This window comes from Poromitra crassiceps (genome assembly GCF_964638095.1).
Source record: "Poromitra crassiceps genome assembly, chromosome: 12".
Classification (NCBI taxonomy): domain Eukaryota; kingdom Metazoa; phylum Chordata; class Actinopteri; order Beryciformes; family Melamphaidae; genus Poromitra; species Poromitra crassiceps.
In genome coordinates, this window is record NC_139632.1 from 31,767,806 (window position 1) to 31,781,422 (window position 13,617).

Sequence of the window (13,617 nt, forward strand, 5' to 3'; positions counted from 1 at the left end):
GGTGGAGGAAGGTAATCGTCACATTAGTCACGAGACAAAATTTGGCAGAGAGAACGGGGAAGAGTCAGTGCTCCGAGTCTCCGGACTGAGTTTCAGATGTTTGCATTTCACGCGTGTGGTTTTGGGAGTCAGTGGAAATAAACCATATTATCTGTCATTTTAGGACGTGTTGCCTGAGAAGGTTTTGTATCCAAACTATTGAGAAATATCTGAGAATGAAAGTGCTCTTGCTTGGAAATAGTCAACTTTCTACCTACAGTTGGATTCATTTTAAAGTCAATTGAGCCCAGCTCTACAGCACGGGAGGCAGGGTGGCCAATCAGCCTGTATGATACTGAACAGAACACACACACACACACACACACACACACACACACACACACACACACACACACACACACACACACACACACACACACACACACACACACACACACACACACACACACACACACACACACACACACACACACACACACACACACACACACACACACACACACACACACACACACACACACACACATGCCCAGCTGACAGGGCTTTGGCTGCAGGGTTGGTTGAGCGTGGGAATGGAGGGCTTGGACTCTATGGAGGCTCTGTTCTGCCAGAGAAGATGTTATTATTTCAATGCCAGTAGTCTATAAGCCAAAGTGCCCTGAAGGGTTTTCTATCCCCATTCATCCCAGTGCTCTTATCTAATGCAGTGGTGAGCTGTGGTTAGGCCAAACGGAAGGCACTATAGAGTGCCAAAGTCACACCCTCTTCCGGGTCAGGCATACGACCCAAGGGATTTCATCCACCATTTATTTTTCCGTAGACATTTTTGTAAAATGCTTATCAAAAGCATTTTATGACTTCATGACCTCTGTGGTCATGAAGTCCTTTGAGCTCCTTGTTCTGTCCTAACTCCATCTTGGGCCCCACTCCTTGACCCCCTGCAGTTCACCTACAGAGCCAGCAGGTGTGTAGATGATGCTATAAACATGGCCCTCCACTACATCCTCGCACACCTGCAGGAACCTATGCCAGGGTCCCGTTTATGGTCTTTAGCTCGGCCTTCGACACGAATATCCCGGACTCGGGCACGAGAAGCTCTCCCTGCTGGGTGCGCCCACGGCTCCATCTACAGGTGGTCCACAGACTTCCTGACGAACAGGAAGCAGGAAGTAAGGCTGGGGAACCATATCACCGACTCCCGGACCATCAGCACCGGAGCTTCCCAGGGCGGCGTCCTCTCTCCATACTTCTTCTCCCTGTACACCAACAGCTGCACCTCTAGCCATCAGTCCATCAAGCTCCTGAAGGTCATTCACAGATGACACCACCCTCATAGGGCTTATCTCTAATGCAGAAGAGTCTGAATACATATTAACCACCTGATGACTTGGTGCAGTCAAAACAATGCTCAAAAGACAGTGGAGATGGTTGTGGACTACAGGAAGAACACAGTCCCACCTTCCCCCATCACCCTGGGTGACTCCCCCAGTCAGCACTGTGGAGTCTTTCCATCACCCTGGGTTCCATCATCAGCCGGGACCTGAAATGGGAGCCGAACATCAGAGCTCTCACCAAGACGGCACAACCATCTGGTATGCTGCTGCTGCTGCCCTCAAGGACATCTCAGACTGCATCTGCCATGCTGAAAAGGTGGTCAGATGCAGCCTGCCACCCCTTCAGGACCTGCACACTGCCAGGACACTGAAGCGGACTCGGAAAATCATGGCCGCCCCCCCCCTACCTAAATGGTTAAGGCCCTCCCCCTTGGCTGGAGACTGAGGTCTGGCAGACCCAAAACCTCTCGTCACAGGGACAGTTTCTTCCCAACTGCCATCCGCCTCTTCAACGAGACCCGGAATTAAGCCCCTTGAAATATTGAATCTTGAAATATCTGGGAATTGTATGATGATATTTGATGACTGATGTTTAGTGATAATGCATTGTTAATGCATTGTGTTAAGTACATTGATGTCATTGTTAGAAAGCCACAGCATCTGGCTGGGTTGAGAGCAGAATACCGACATTTAATACTTATTTCATTGAAAACATTTTAACCTTAGTCAAAAGGACAGGAACCGACTGTAAGGTGCTGTTAATCTTAGCTCTAAAATGATTGGGGAAACAGAAACATTTTGAAACCGGTCCTCAAAAAGGCATATGCTATCAAAGAGCGTACACATGTTCCCCATGAGTCTTTTGTCCTGATGCCTTCAGGAATGTGCTTTACAAGCCCCACATGTAAGACCAACTGAAGAACGTTTGCTTTGAATCCAGAAGCCATAAGACTTGTGTCAATGTAAAAGGAATGGTTTTCCCACGCATAGTCTGATAAATGCACTCACACCTTCCTCTGGACTGCGCAGATGTGCCGTGAAAAACATGCATGCACACACACACACACACACACACACACACACACACACACACACACACACACACACACACACACACACACACACACACACACACACACACACACACACACACACACACACACACACACACACACACACACACACACACACACACACAACCACAGGATATACATTTTAGGTGATTGATAGCCGTACAGAATGCCAGAATGGCTTGTTGTCACTCAAAATTCAAGTGAAAATAGTTGCAGGTGATTGGTCGTGGAGGAGGAGAAGGTTGCAGGTGATTGGTCATGGAGGAGGAGAAGGTTGCAGGTGATGGAGCAGAATCTTGGCCGGCCACGGCTATGCCGTTTTATGTGTGATCGGGCTGAAACTTTCAGGGGGTGTAAAGAGCACCCGTGCGGGTGACCCGATGGAGCCGGATTTTTTAATTAGGTGATTGCCCTAATTACCTAATGATGTGATGTCATCAGTGATGATGTCATCAGTGAGGTCATCCTTCCTGGCTGAGGCTATAGACCTTATTCGATTGACGTCACTCACGTACGGGCACGCCCACTGCTGCCATGTTGTTGACATAGCGCAGCCGCTTTAAGTGACAGCCTATGTAAGTAAGAGCAGAGTTTATAGGAAGCTAGCCGCCGTTAGCATTACCTGTATCGTTCCAATTGTGTTCGGATGGTGACCTGCGTTACACACGGCTGTAGTAATGACAGCAATAAAGTCCCCGTGGTTTGTTTCTATCTCTACCGTCCACAGACGTGAAGGGAGTGAGACTGGGGATACGTCAGCAGCACAGGAGATGTGTGGATAGTTGGGAGAGACAGGTGAAACTTTCTGACAGCTCCTCACAGCAAAGTCTGTTCACCTCGTTTTTTCTTTTGTTTATTATTACAGGCATTAACGGCAGCATACAAACAACAACTCTGGGGTTTTTATTGCTATCATCACTATCGCTATTTTGTAATGGAACAGAAACGACAATAAGGCCGTTACTATAGTTGTCAGCTGCAGGACGGTATGTCAACAATATGGCGCCGTCCGGGGTTAGCGAATAAGGTCTATAGTGAAGATGTCATCAGTGTTGACGTCATCAGTGATGATGTTATCAGTGATGTCATCCGTGATGATGTCATCAGTGAGTGAGCAGGCGGTATGCGACACGCAGTGGGTGAACTGCAGGGAGGCAATGGCCGATTATGGTTATATATGGTTATATTTTGATTATGGTTCATCAGCATAGGAATCGAGCGCGCTATATGTGCACTCGATTGCTAGTTTGTAGAAAAGCATTGACGTTTCGGGCATGGGGACTTTCATTGGAATGCATCATTCTGATGAATAACCCTACCAATACAATACCAGCCACGGGACAGTAGTCCTGAAAATGAACTGTTATATAAACAAGCTCCTGGTCTGTGAGACTCACTTACTTGAAGGCAGAAATGCTGTGGAGACCTGATTTGGTGTCAAAGTAACATGAATAATGAAAGATGCTGCACTGAACATAGTCAATTGTCTCTTTTGGAGCTCTGCCAAATTGTCATTAATAATTAATAACAATGCGCAGCCGTGGAGATAGGCACAAGGAGCTGCTGCAGTTTTAAACCAGATCACGGAGAGTAGGCTACAGCCTCCACTGTGGGAGGAGTTTGTGATTTAAAAGAAGTTTGTTTGTAAGCTCCTACAGCTGAATGTCAATCTTAGCTGCTGGGAAGACATTGATTGTAACATGCCTATCAGCTGTGTGTAATGCTACCTGCCAGGGGTGGACTGGGACCATCATTCAGGCCGGGCATTAGACACCATGCAGGCCAGGCCAACACACGCGGACACGGTAGCCGCCGAAAAAACTGGGTCGTTTGAAGCAAGATTTGGTGAATATAATGCTAACGTGATGTTACATGTTATGTTACCTATTTGTTCACTAATAGAATTCAACATTGCCGAGATAACTGCAAGTATAATATGAATGTATGAATATGGCAAAAACATGCCTCTGTACAAAAGCTTCACAGCAAACTTAATTTAAGGAAGAGTGCAGTGTCCTGTCTTGGCTTGTCTGAGGTTAAATGCAAATACAAAAATAATAAAATCAAACTGCTTCATCTCCACTTTAAACTGTATTGTGCAGTCCCACTGATAATCCCATAAAGCACATTAATGTGAAAGCAATAAGCATGTGGCTCCTATTCTCCCACAGGCCTTCGGCGCTAAAACGGGCCTTCAGCGCTAAAAAACGTGCCTTGCGCCTGTCTCGGGAAGATATCAACATGGCTTTAGGCTGGTAAATGCGCTTTACGCTGAATGGGCGGGGCGCACTCCCTGAATGGGCGAGAATGGGCGTTTCGGCCTTAAATGCCGGCCTAATGATATCTTCCCACCTGGCGTAAATTTAGCGCTTAGCGCTTTTGAAAACCAGGCCTATTCAGTGTGCCAGTTGAGCGGGGCGCTCCTCTGCCTCTCCCCTGTCACCCTTCTCTGTCTCTCTCTGAAACCAGGCCTATTCAGTGCGCCAGTTGCGAGGAGCGCTCTTCTGCCTCTCCTCTGTCACCCTTCTCTGTTTCTCTCTGACTCCCTCGCGTCCCATAGGAAAAAGAAGTTGTAAGTTCACTGCCTGTGAAAGGTCCCAGCATGCAATGGGCTACTCCATTTCACTACTAAATAGCAACCAAATGAGCTGAAATAGATATAAAGGTAGATCTAAATAATGTGTAATGGTAACACAACCTGCAATTGTAGAACATTTCAATATTGGACCAAATAAAGCATCGAAAAGAAAACACCACCCTATGTGAAACATATATGTCATCCTGGGCCTATATATATCCCTTGTCGATTTAATGTGATTTAGATAAGTGACAGCGGAACGCGCTTCTACTGTCATGTGCTATACTGTGATGTCTGCTCCAATAACTTGGCCCTACTTCACATTTAGTTTTACAATAAAAACACATTTCTGCAATGACTTTACATAATGTAGGCTATATTTATGTGCATCATCCTACCTGCAGCAGGGGAGAGAAAACGATATCTTTCTGGACAAACTTTCACCAATCTAATTAATCTCATCATATAGGGATAGGCTATATTTTTCTAGCTGATGCATTTAGAACATTCTTTTCACTTTGATCTTGCTATAGTGTAGCGTATTTACATGCTTGCAGTATTTAAACTGCAGTTAGATTGGTTTGAGAAGCATAATAATATGGAATAATAGCCTATATATGGAGACAGACAGACGGGATGAAGGGAGGGGGGGGGGAGCAGAGCGCTTGGCTTTGTCTGGTTTTACCGGATTTCTCCTGGAATTGGAGCTTAAAAGGCAAGCGTGTGACTCTTTACTGCACTTCTCCAATGAGCGGACTGTGCATAATTTTACGCTTAAAAGGCGTGGTTATAATGGTTGAGGCTGCGTGTAGCGCCGATACCAAGATAGCGAGTGCGCTGGTCCACACCCACTAATTGCGCTGCGCCAGGCCTTAAACGCAGTTTCTACACCGATTGCAACGATAGGGCCCTATAATAGCCTACATCTTTCACTTTATGCTCTGAAATTGTAGCCTACCTGAACGTTCCTGATTCTGATAAGTTCAACACCACCTCCAGCTCTGCAGGAGCACCTGCTGCAGTGCTAGTGCTGCTTCTGCCTCCTTCTCCACTTTTGTGAAGAAAACCCCAAAAGCAATCCAACCCATACTTTCAGTTTAGCCACTACTGTTTACATTTGACCAATGGGATTTTTTAATATAGCCTAATATATATAAATATATAAATAAATAAATAAATAAATAAACATACTGGCCTGCTGTTCAGTGAGTGGCCTGGCCTGCACAAAAAAAGAAAAGAAAATTGCAGGCCATGCCAGGCCAGGCCACCGGGCATCTGCCCGATTATGCAGTCCACGCCTGCTACCTGCATCTTGTACACACAGCCACTATGTGCTTCATATCCTCAAAAGCCAATCTATCTATTTGATCCCTCTGTAACTGATCTTCATCCTATTCATAACCAATGATCAGAGTTAGAGTCATACATTTGATACTTGACGCAAAACTGAGTCGGCAGGCTAATCTCTTCCTCCCCACCATTGTGTACTCAAGTAGGCTATTCAACCTTTTATTAAGAGTTCACTGTCAAATGGCTAATTAACTCTGAGTTTCCGCGAATAGCTTGTCTCAGATAAGTGCAGGTTGAAGTTGGTCCAAGCAAGTAAATGCCTGCAGGGAAATCGTCCTTCACATTAGATTTATTGCACTCAGGCTAAACAAAACAATATGGATGTGGTTCCTCAAACCCACCATCGTGTCTGTCTGTCATATGGGTTGGATTATGACCATAGAGATTGGCTGCATTCACACAGACAGCATTTTTCAGCCAGACGTCACAGAGCACCTCTGGCCAAAAAGAACATCTACAGAAGCGTGTTCATTCCGACTGCAATATACTTTTTAAATAAGACCAAATAGACTACTAATTTGTTACGCTTTGTACACCTGCTCTTATTTATTATGGAATTATTTGTGTTTATAATGTAACTTTATGTGACTCTTTCGTGGGTGTATATTTTTATGTTGTTTGTGAGCCCCTATACACCTGAGAGAATTTCCTCTCATTATGTTATTTTTATTTTATTCCTTTATCTTTGAATCTTTAACCATTTTTAGGGGCAGAACGCTCTTCTCATCCGTGACATGGAATTAGGTCAGGTTATAGTGGGCTATATTTCAAACATAACTACACCTGAACCAATGATTCAAACAGGTGGCTTAATTTTAAATGTCAGTTGAATTCAAATATGGTATAGAATTTAGAGATGCTAACATCTTAGCAATGACCAGATGCTAACTCCAGCCTCTGTCACGTGCAGTGCTGCCGGACAAGTTACTGTAATTAATTACAGTTAGTTACAGTACTTGTTTCAAAAAGTAATTTAATTTGTTTACAAATGACTAGCCTGGTATCCAGCCGCATATGAATCGCAGTTATCGTCACTCTTCATATGGGTCTGGAGCCACGCCCATCGACTGCGTTTATTCAGGACAGATAGTGTCCGGGACACCTGATTGGCTGGTCGATGTAGGCGGCGGGACCTTATTAATAATGAATCTAACGTTACCGATACAACAACACACCTGTATGTTCAACTTAATAGCTAGGCTAGCTAGCTGTTAGCACGTTAGTTATGATTGATTGATTGATTGATTGATTGATTGATTGATTAGTGATTGATTGATTAAAGTGTCATGCACTCCACGGTGCCCAGCCCTCATGGGCCTACAAGACACACATAAAATACAACCGTCAGCAGACTGCTCAAACAACAAAACAGATCATTACATCACTCTCCAAACAAAAAGCTTGGTCTTTGTTCCCATGCCTGACAAATAAGATTTGCTGTAAGGAAAGTTGCTTTTTTTAGAACGCAACTCAAGTTTCTCATGATCGTCCAACTAAAAAAAAGTCAACATAAATAGAGGACAATTTACTAAAGAGTACTACGTCCCTTGCCTCATAAGCAGTACAATAGAACAAGAAATTAATCTTGTTTTCAATTTCATGTAGTTCACATAATAAACTATCTTCTTCAGGGGTAGCCTTGAGCCTACCAGTCTCTAGTGCTAAGGGAAGAGTTCCCGAGCGAACTTCACATAGGGTTCTACACAGTAACTGTCTTTTATGAGACGATCGGTTCTTAGTTTTGGTTTATGCCATAAGTCAACAGACCATTTATCTTTATACAAAACAAACATATTACTCATAATATAGTCTCTCGGGTGTCACAAAATAACCTGTTATGAAAGATAAATGACAAATCGTTCGAATAAAATGGGGATTTCAATTAATTTCCCCAGGGATGTCTATGGGCGATGTCCCAATTAAATATATTTTTCGTGAGTCTCTGGTCAGACATTCTCACCAGCCGAAGCATTTGACCCTTGTGTCTGATGCTTGGGGATTCCCATCCCATGTCGCCAGTAATGGCCAAAAGTGGAGTGAGTTTATGAACTCCTAGAAAATAACAGATGGCTCTGTGATGCACAGAGTTACAGCTTGGGTGTTCATGGAAACCTCAAACACCAGAAGCATAATCTGACACCGGACAGACACATGAGTTATACAGTTGTGTGTAAGTATGAAATCCCAGATTACCACAGTGTTTAACTTTGTTCAGTACAGAACCCAGTGTTCTGATTGAACTAGGACATTGACTCCCTCCTTAAATGATGTCTTAGACTGTTTTCAATAATGAAGACTACTTCACTAGTCAATGATTGTTTATCCATCCCATTCACTAATCCATGGTTCCTTTCCATTCATCTCTCTCTCCCCTGCAGCAACGCCCTCAGGTTACATCAGCCATTCATAAATATGCACGCCCTCTTTATCCCTGTCCAATCAATGTCTCCCACGCTTTCCCTCTCTTCGGCTGTTGCCAATCACCTAAATGAAGTTCTATTTAAGACTCTTGCAAGTTGTAACTCACCCTGTTTGTTCACCCATATAGCTGCTGTTCCTGCGTTGCTGCTGCTTCGCCCCTCCTCCTCCCCTGAACACCACCAATGTCATGACTCCAGTAGAACTCCCTATGGGGGTTCTCTATCCTATAAATCACTGACGTCCTCCTCTTGGCTCAGAGGAGCGTCATCATACCATGGAGTCATTCGCCAAATCTAAGTGTTGTTTGTTCATCATTAAAGTTTATCGTACTTTCCTTCTAGTCTCTCATGATTGAAAGGTCATTATGCTCGTCCAGCATCAAGCCCAGATATTTATAGTGATCTGTATATGATAGTACTACTGAACCAAAATTAAATACAAAGGAACTCCTCTCCCTAGAGAGTAATAATAAATACTTAGAGTGGGTCTAAAATGTACAATTTGTGTTTTGTCTTGATTTACCACAAGTCTCCATTTCCAGTTATGTGGCAGTAAAACACCAGTTTGATTTAACTGTCAACCAGTTCGAGTCATGCTCTTTCCATAAAGCCCACCAGCTTTGATATCTGTTGGCTAGTTGTTGATATTTATAACAATATTGTGGCTCTAAAATAATGTTTTTATCGGTGCGAGGACTGTCATGGCGGCTGTTTCCGGTAATGTTTCCAGTAGTTCGATGATTGACACAGACCACAACCAATGAGTTGGGGCTAAAAAACACGTCACTGAATCAGTGGCAGAGAATAGCAGAGCGTCCAGACCCTAACAAATTACTGCATAATGAGAGTAATTAGTTACTCGGGAAAGTAACTTTTGTTACTTTAAAAAAGTTGCTTCAATTGTCTTATTAATGTACAGATATTATTGTTGTGTTGCTGTGGCACAGTGTTGTTGGACAAGACATACGGTCAAGTTTGATCGATCATCATACCTGCATGGGATACATTGGCTTATTGGGGAGGCTGCAGCTGCGGTGTGTGGAGCATTTTTGCCAGGCAGGGAGGCGGTGTCTCTCATAAACCAGATAATCCTCTGAAGTTGTCCGCTTTTTTCAAGTTCTAAAGTAACTACTATCCATCCATCCATCCATCCATCCATCCATCCATTCATCCATCTTCAACCGCTAATCCGGGGTCGGGTCACGGAGGTAGCAGTTCCAGCAGGGGACCCCAAACTTCCCTTTCCCTGACCACACTAGCCAGCTCTGACTGGGGGATCCCGAGGCGTTCCCAGGCCAGCGTGGAGATATAAGCTCTCCACCTAGCTCTCAGTCTGCCCCGTGGTCTCCTCCCAGCTGGACGTGCCTGGAACACCTCCCTAGGGAGACGACCAGTTGGCATCCTTACCAGATGCCCAAACCACCTCAACTGGCTCCTTTCTACGCAAAGGAGCAGCGGCTCTAGTCCGAGTCCCTCACAGATGACTGAGCTTCTCACCTTCTCCCTAAGGGAGATGCCAGCCACCCTCTTGAGAAACCCCATTTCGGCCGCTTGTATCCGCGATCTGGTTTTTTCGGTCTTTACCCATCCTTTATGACCATAAGTGAGGGTAGGAACGAAGATCGACCGGTCGATTGAGAGCTTTACTAGTAACTAGCCCATTTAAATTTCAGTAATTGTAACTGAGTTACTCAATTTGAAATGGTAATTGGATTACTAGTTACTGCAAAAAGTAGTTTAGTTACATAGTAACTAGTTACTCCCAACACTGGTCATGTCTTCTTGTTCAGATCTTGTTGTTCTGACCCAGTATTTATTTGTGTCTCTGTCTTTCTGCGTCCACAGTGTCCATGTCCTCTGGCCTTCTAAGATGAGGTTATGGAAGATGTCAGTCTTCATCGCCGTGGTGATATTTGGCACAGTCCTCTGCTGCTTCCTGTCTAGAAGCCCTGTGACCACGCCCACCAAACGCAGGCTCATCCCCTCCTGGACATTAATGTCCTTATCGTCATCATCGTCGTCGTCGTCGTCGTCGTCGTCGTCATCATCATCATCATCATCGTCGTCTCTTTCCTCCTCCCCGGTCATGCTGTCAGGGAGGCGTAGGGGGCGCTCTACAGCAGGCTTCAGCTCCATCCTGTCAGAATGTAAGTGTCTAATTCAGAGTGTATTTCAGCAATAAGCCCCACAAATGAGACCATGCAGCTGCACATCAAAGCAGTCTTTGTTGACGAGAGCCTCAGGTGTGTTTGGATTCAGTGCCTGACACTGCTTGATTAACGCTTGGGGGTGGGGGGATATTTTGTTTTTTCAACGCTCCAACGAAGACGTTGCTGGTCGTCATTGCTTTCCCACTGTTGCAGGGGGCGGGCGTGTTAGGAAGGACTGCATTGTGATTCGTCACATCGTCCGTGCGGCCGTCACTATGTGAAGCGCACTGAGATGGTGAGGCGCACACAACAGCTGTTGCGTGCCATGCTGGGGGGGAGACTAAGAAAATTGAAAATTGATTGATTGAAATTGACCAGTAGGCCTATGAGATTTCAGAGCGCGACTTGTGTATTTATGCAGGTATGCACGTCATCATCCTATTGGCTTAGGCTGAACGTTCATTGTGACATCACTAAATGGTAAATGGTAAATGGACTGCATTTATATAGCGCTTTTATCCAAAGCGCTTTACAATGTGCCTACATTCACCCATTCACACACCGAAGGCGGCCAGCTGCCACGCAGGGTGCTGGCACAGCCATCGTGGAGCAATTTGGGGTTCAGTGTCTTGCCCAGGGACGCTTCGACATGCGGACTGGAGGAGTCGGGGATCGAACCACCGCCTTCTGATTAGTGGACGACCCACTCTACCTACTGAGTCACAGCTGCCCCACCCTTAACCAATCACTACATGTGAGGCGTAGGGGGCGCTCTGGTTAAGGCTGAGAGCCCTTTCCAGAGGGTTCCGATGGTGGTCCTATAACTCTGGTTATAATGACATAACCTACGTTTGGTGTGATTACGTTTTACATTATCATTCTAGTACCTACCATTGTCTTACCGCATTCCATCTGTATATCTTCTTTGCTGCTGTGACAACCTAACTTCACCACATCATTGAAGTTCCATCCAATCTATTCTAGTTTGAGAGGTTTTGTCCACCAACTCCATGTTTTGATGTGCTAATCAACCAGCACATTTTCTGTCTCTCTAGTGATTTCTCCTTGTTATTTTTCTTTTCACATTCGCCCCATTCTTGTCCCCATTTTAATTTTATTGGATTTCATGACATTGTTCATAAACTGCAGAATGTGACTGATTGGTCAATCTGAGTACAACATTTCATCCAACTTGTATTTTCCTCTCCTCCAGTTATGCAGATGTTCCAGTCCTTCACCGAGGAGGAGATCAAAAACTTCATTGACAAGCTCATATCAAAGAAGCTACGTCGAGATGGGCAGTACCGTCGGCCTAAGCGTGCTGGTCGGCACGGTCAAACCAAGGTAGATGTTGTCATTTGAAACTATGTAGTGGAGAGATGTCCCTTAGACGACACGGACATCTCAGGTGAACTTTTCAGTGACTACATCTCAAGTGAACTCTCGTGCTCATACACACAAAGTCACTTATAGAAGCGGTTGCACCACTTAAAAATGACCTGTTCACTCCCACAATGATTCTGATATTTTCCCCTAACCTTCATTAGGCCACCACTGCCCTAGATTGTAAATTGTCAATGCTTCAAATAACCAAATAATGTGGTGTTAGGCATAGTTTCGGTGTCTAGAGTTTCATTTTGACACATATAGGTGCTATTTTTGGACAGTTTCTCTTCTTCTACAGACAGTATCTGGAATAAAAGATCAACGACTTAACTGAACTTTTTAGCATGTACTGCCTAACTAAATATTTTGAGCAAGTATTTCCTTAGCATAACTATTCATTTTAAACCATTAGCTTTTAGCGCTGGATCATCTATTGACTGAACAAGCACTTACTTTAATCAGGGCCCGATTAAAAGTGCTCGCTCAGTCTGCTGAGGTATTTTTTCCACGGCCAAGTGCTTCTCCACTCTTCTTCTCTTGTTTGTGCTTCTCCACTCCATTTCTTTTTGTTTCATTTTGTCCTTCCATCTGCAACAAAAGCAGTTTTTTCTTCTTCTTCTTCTTCTCCTCTTGTTTGTGCTGGCCATGACATTTCCCCTTCATACTTTTGTCACCAATATACTTCATAGTGGTCTAACTATTGTTAGGACTCAGGCCTGGCAGGGAGGCCCCTCTGCAGTCAGGGAGGGCCCTCTGCAGTCACCACAGACGCTCTCCAGGGTGCTGAAGTGCCTGTTGGCCGCAGGTCGGCCAGGCTGAAAAACCCCATGTGGACAATGTGTGCACTTATAATCCACAATAATAATATAATAATAATAAAATAATAATATAATATATAATCCTGTCTGTCTGACCTCTCCTGTTTTCTGCTCCTAGGTCCATAGACCCTGTGCGCTTCGGGAGGAGCAGTTAACCGTCAGTGACCTGGGCTTGGGCTACCTGAGTGACGAGACTATAAGCTTCCACTATTGCAGTGGCTCCTGTCGTCAACAGCGACGCAACTACGACCTCATCATGAAGAAATGGAGAAAGGGGGGCGTGTCCCGGAGAGACCGCGCCCCCTGTTGTCGGCCAATAGAATACGAGGGGGACATTGTGGTGTTGGATATTCATAATAAATATCAGATGTTGCACGGGTACTCTGCACAGAAATGTAGCTGTGTATGACAGAGCTATTATCACTGTTTAGAGCTCCCATGTCGATTCAACGGAGCGCTTACAAGAAAGGACACACGATGCCTGTTACAGAATGGCTGCAAAATGGGA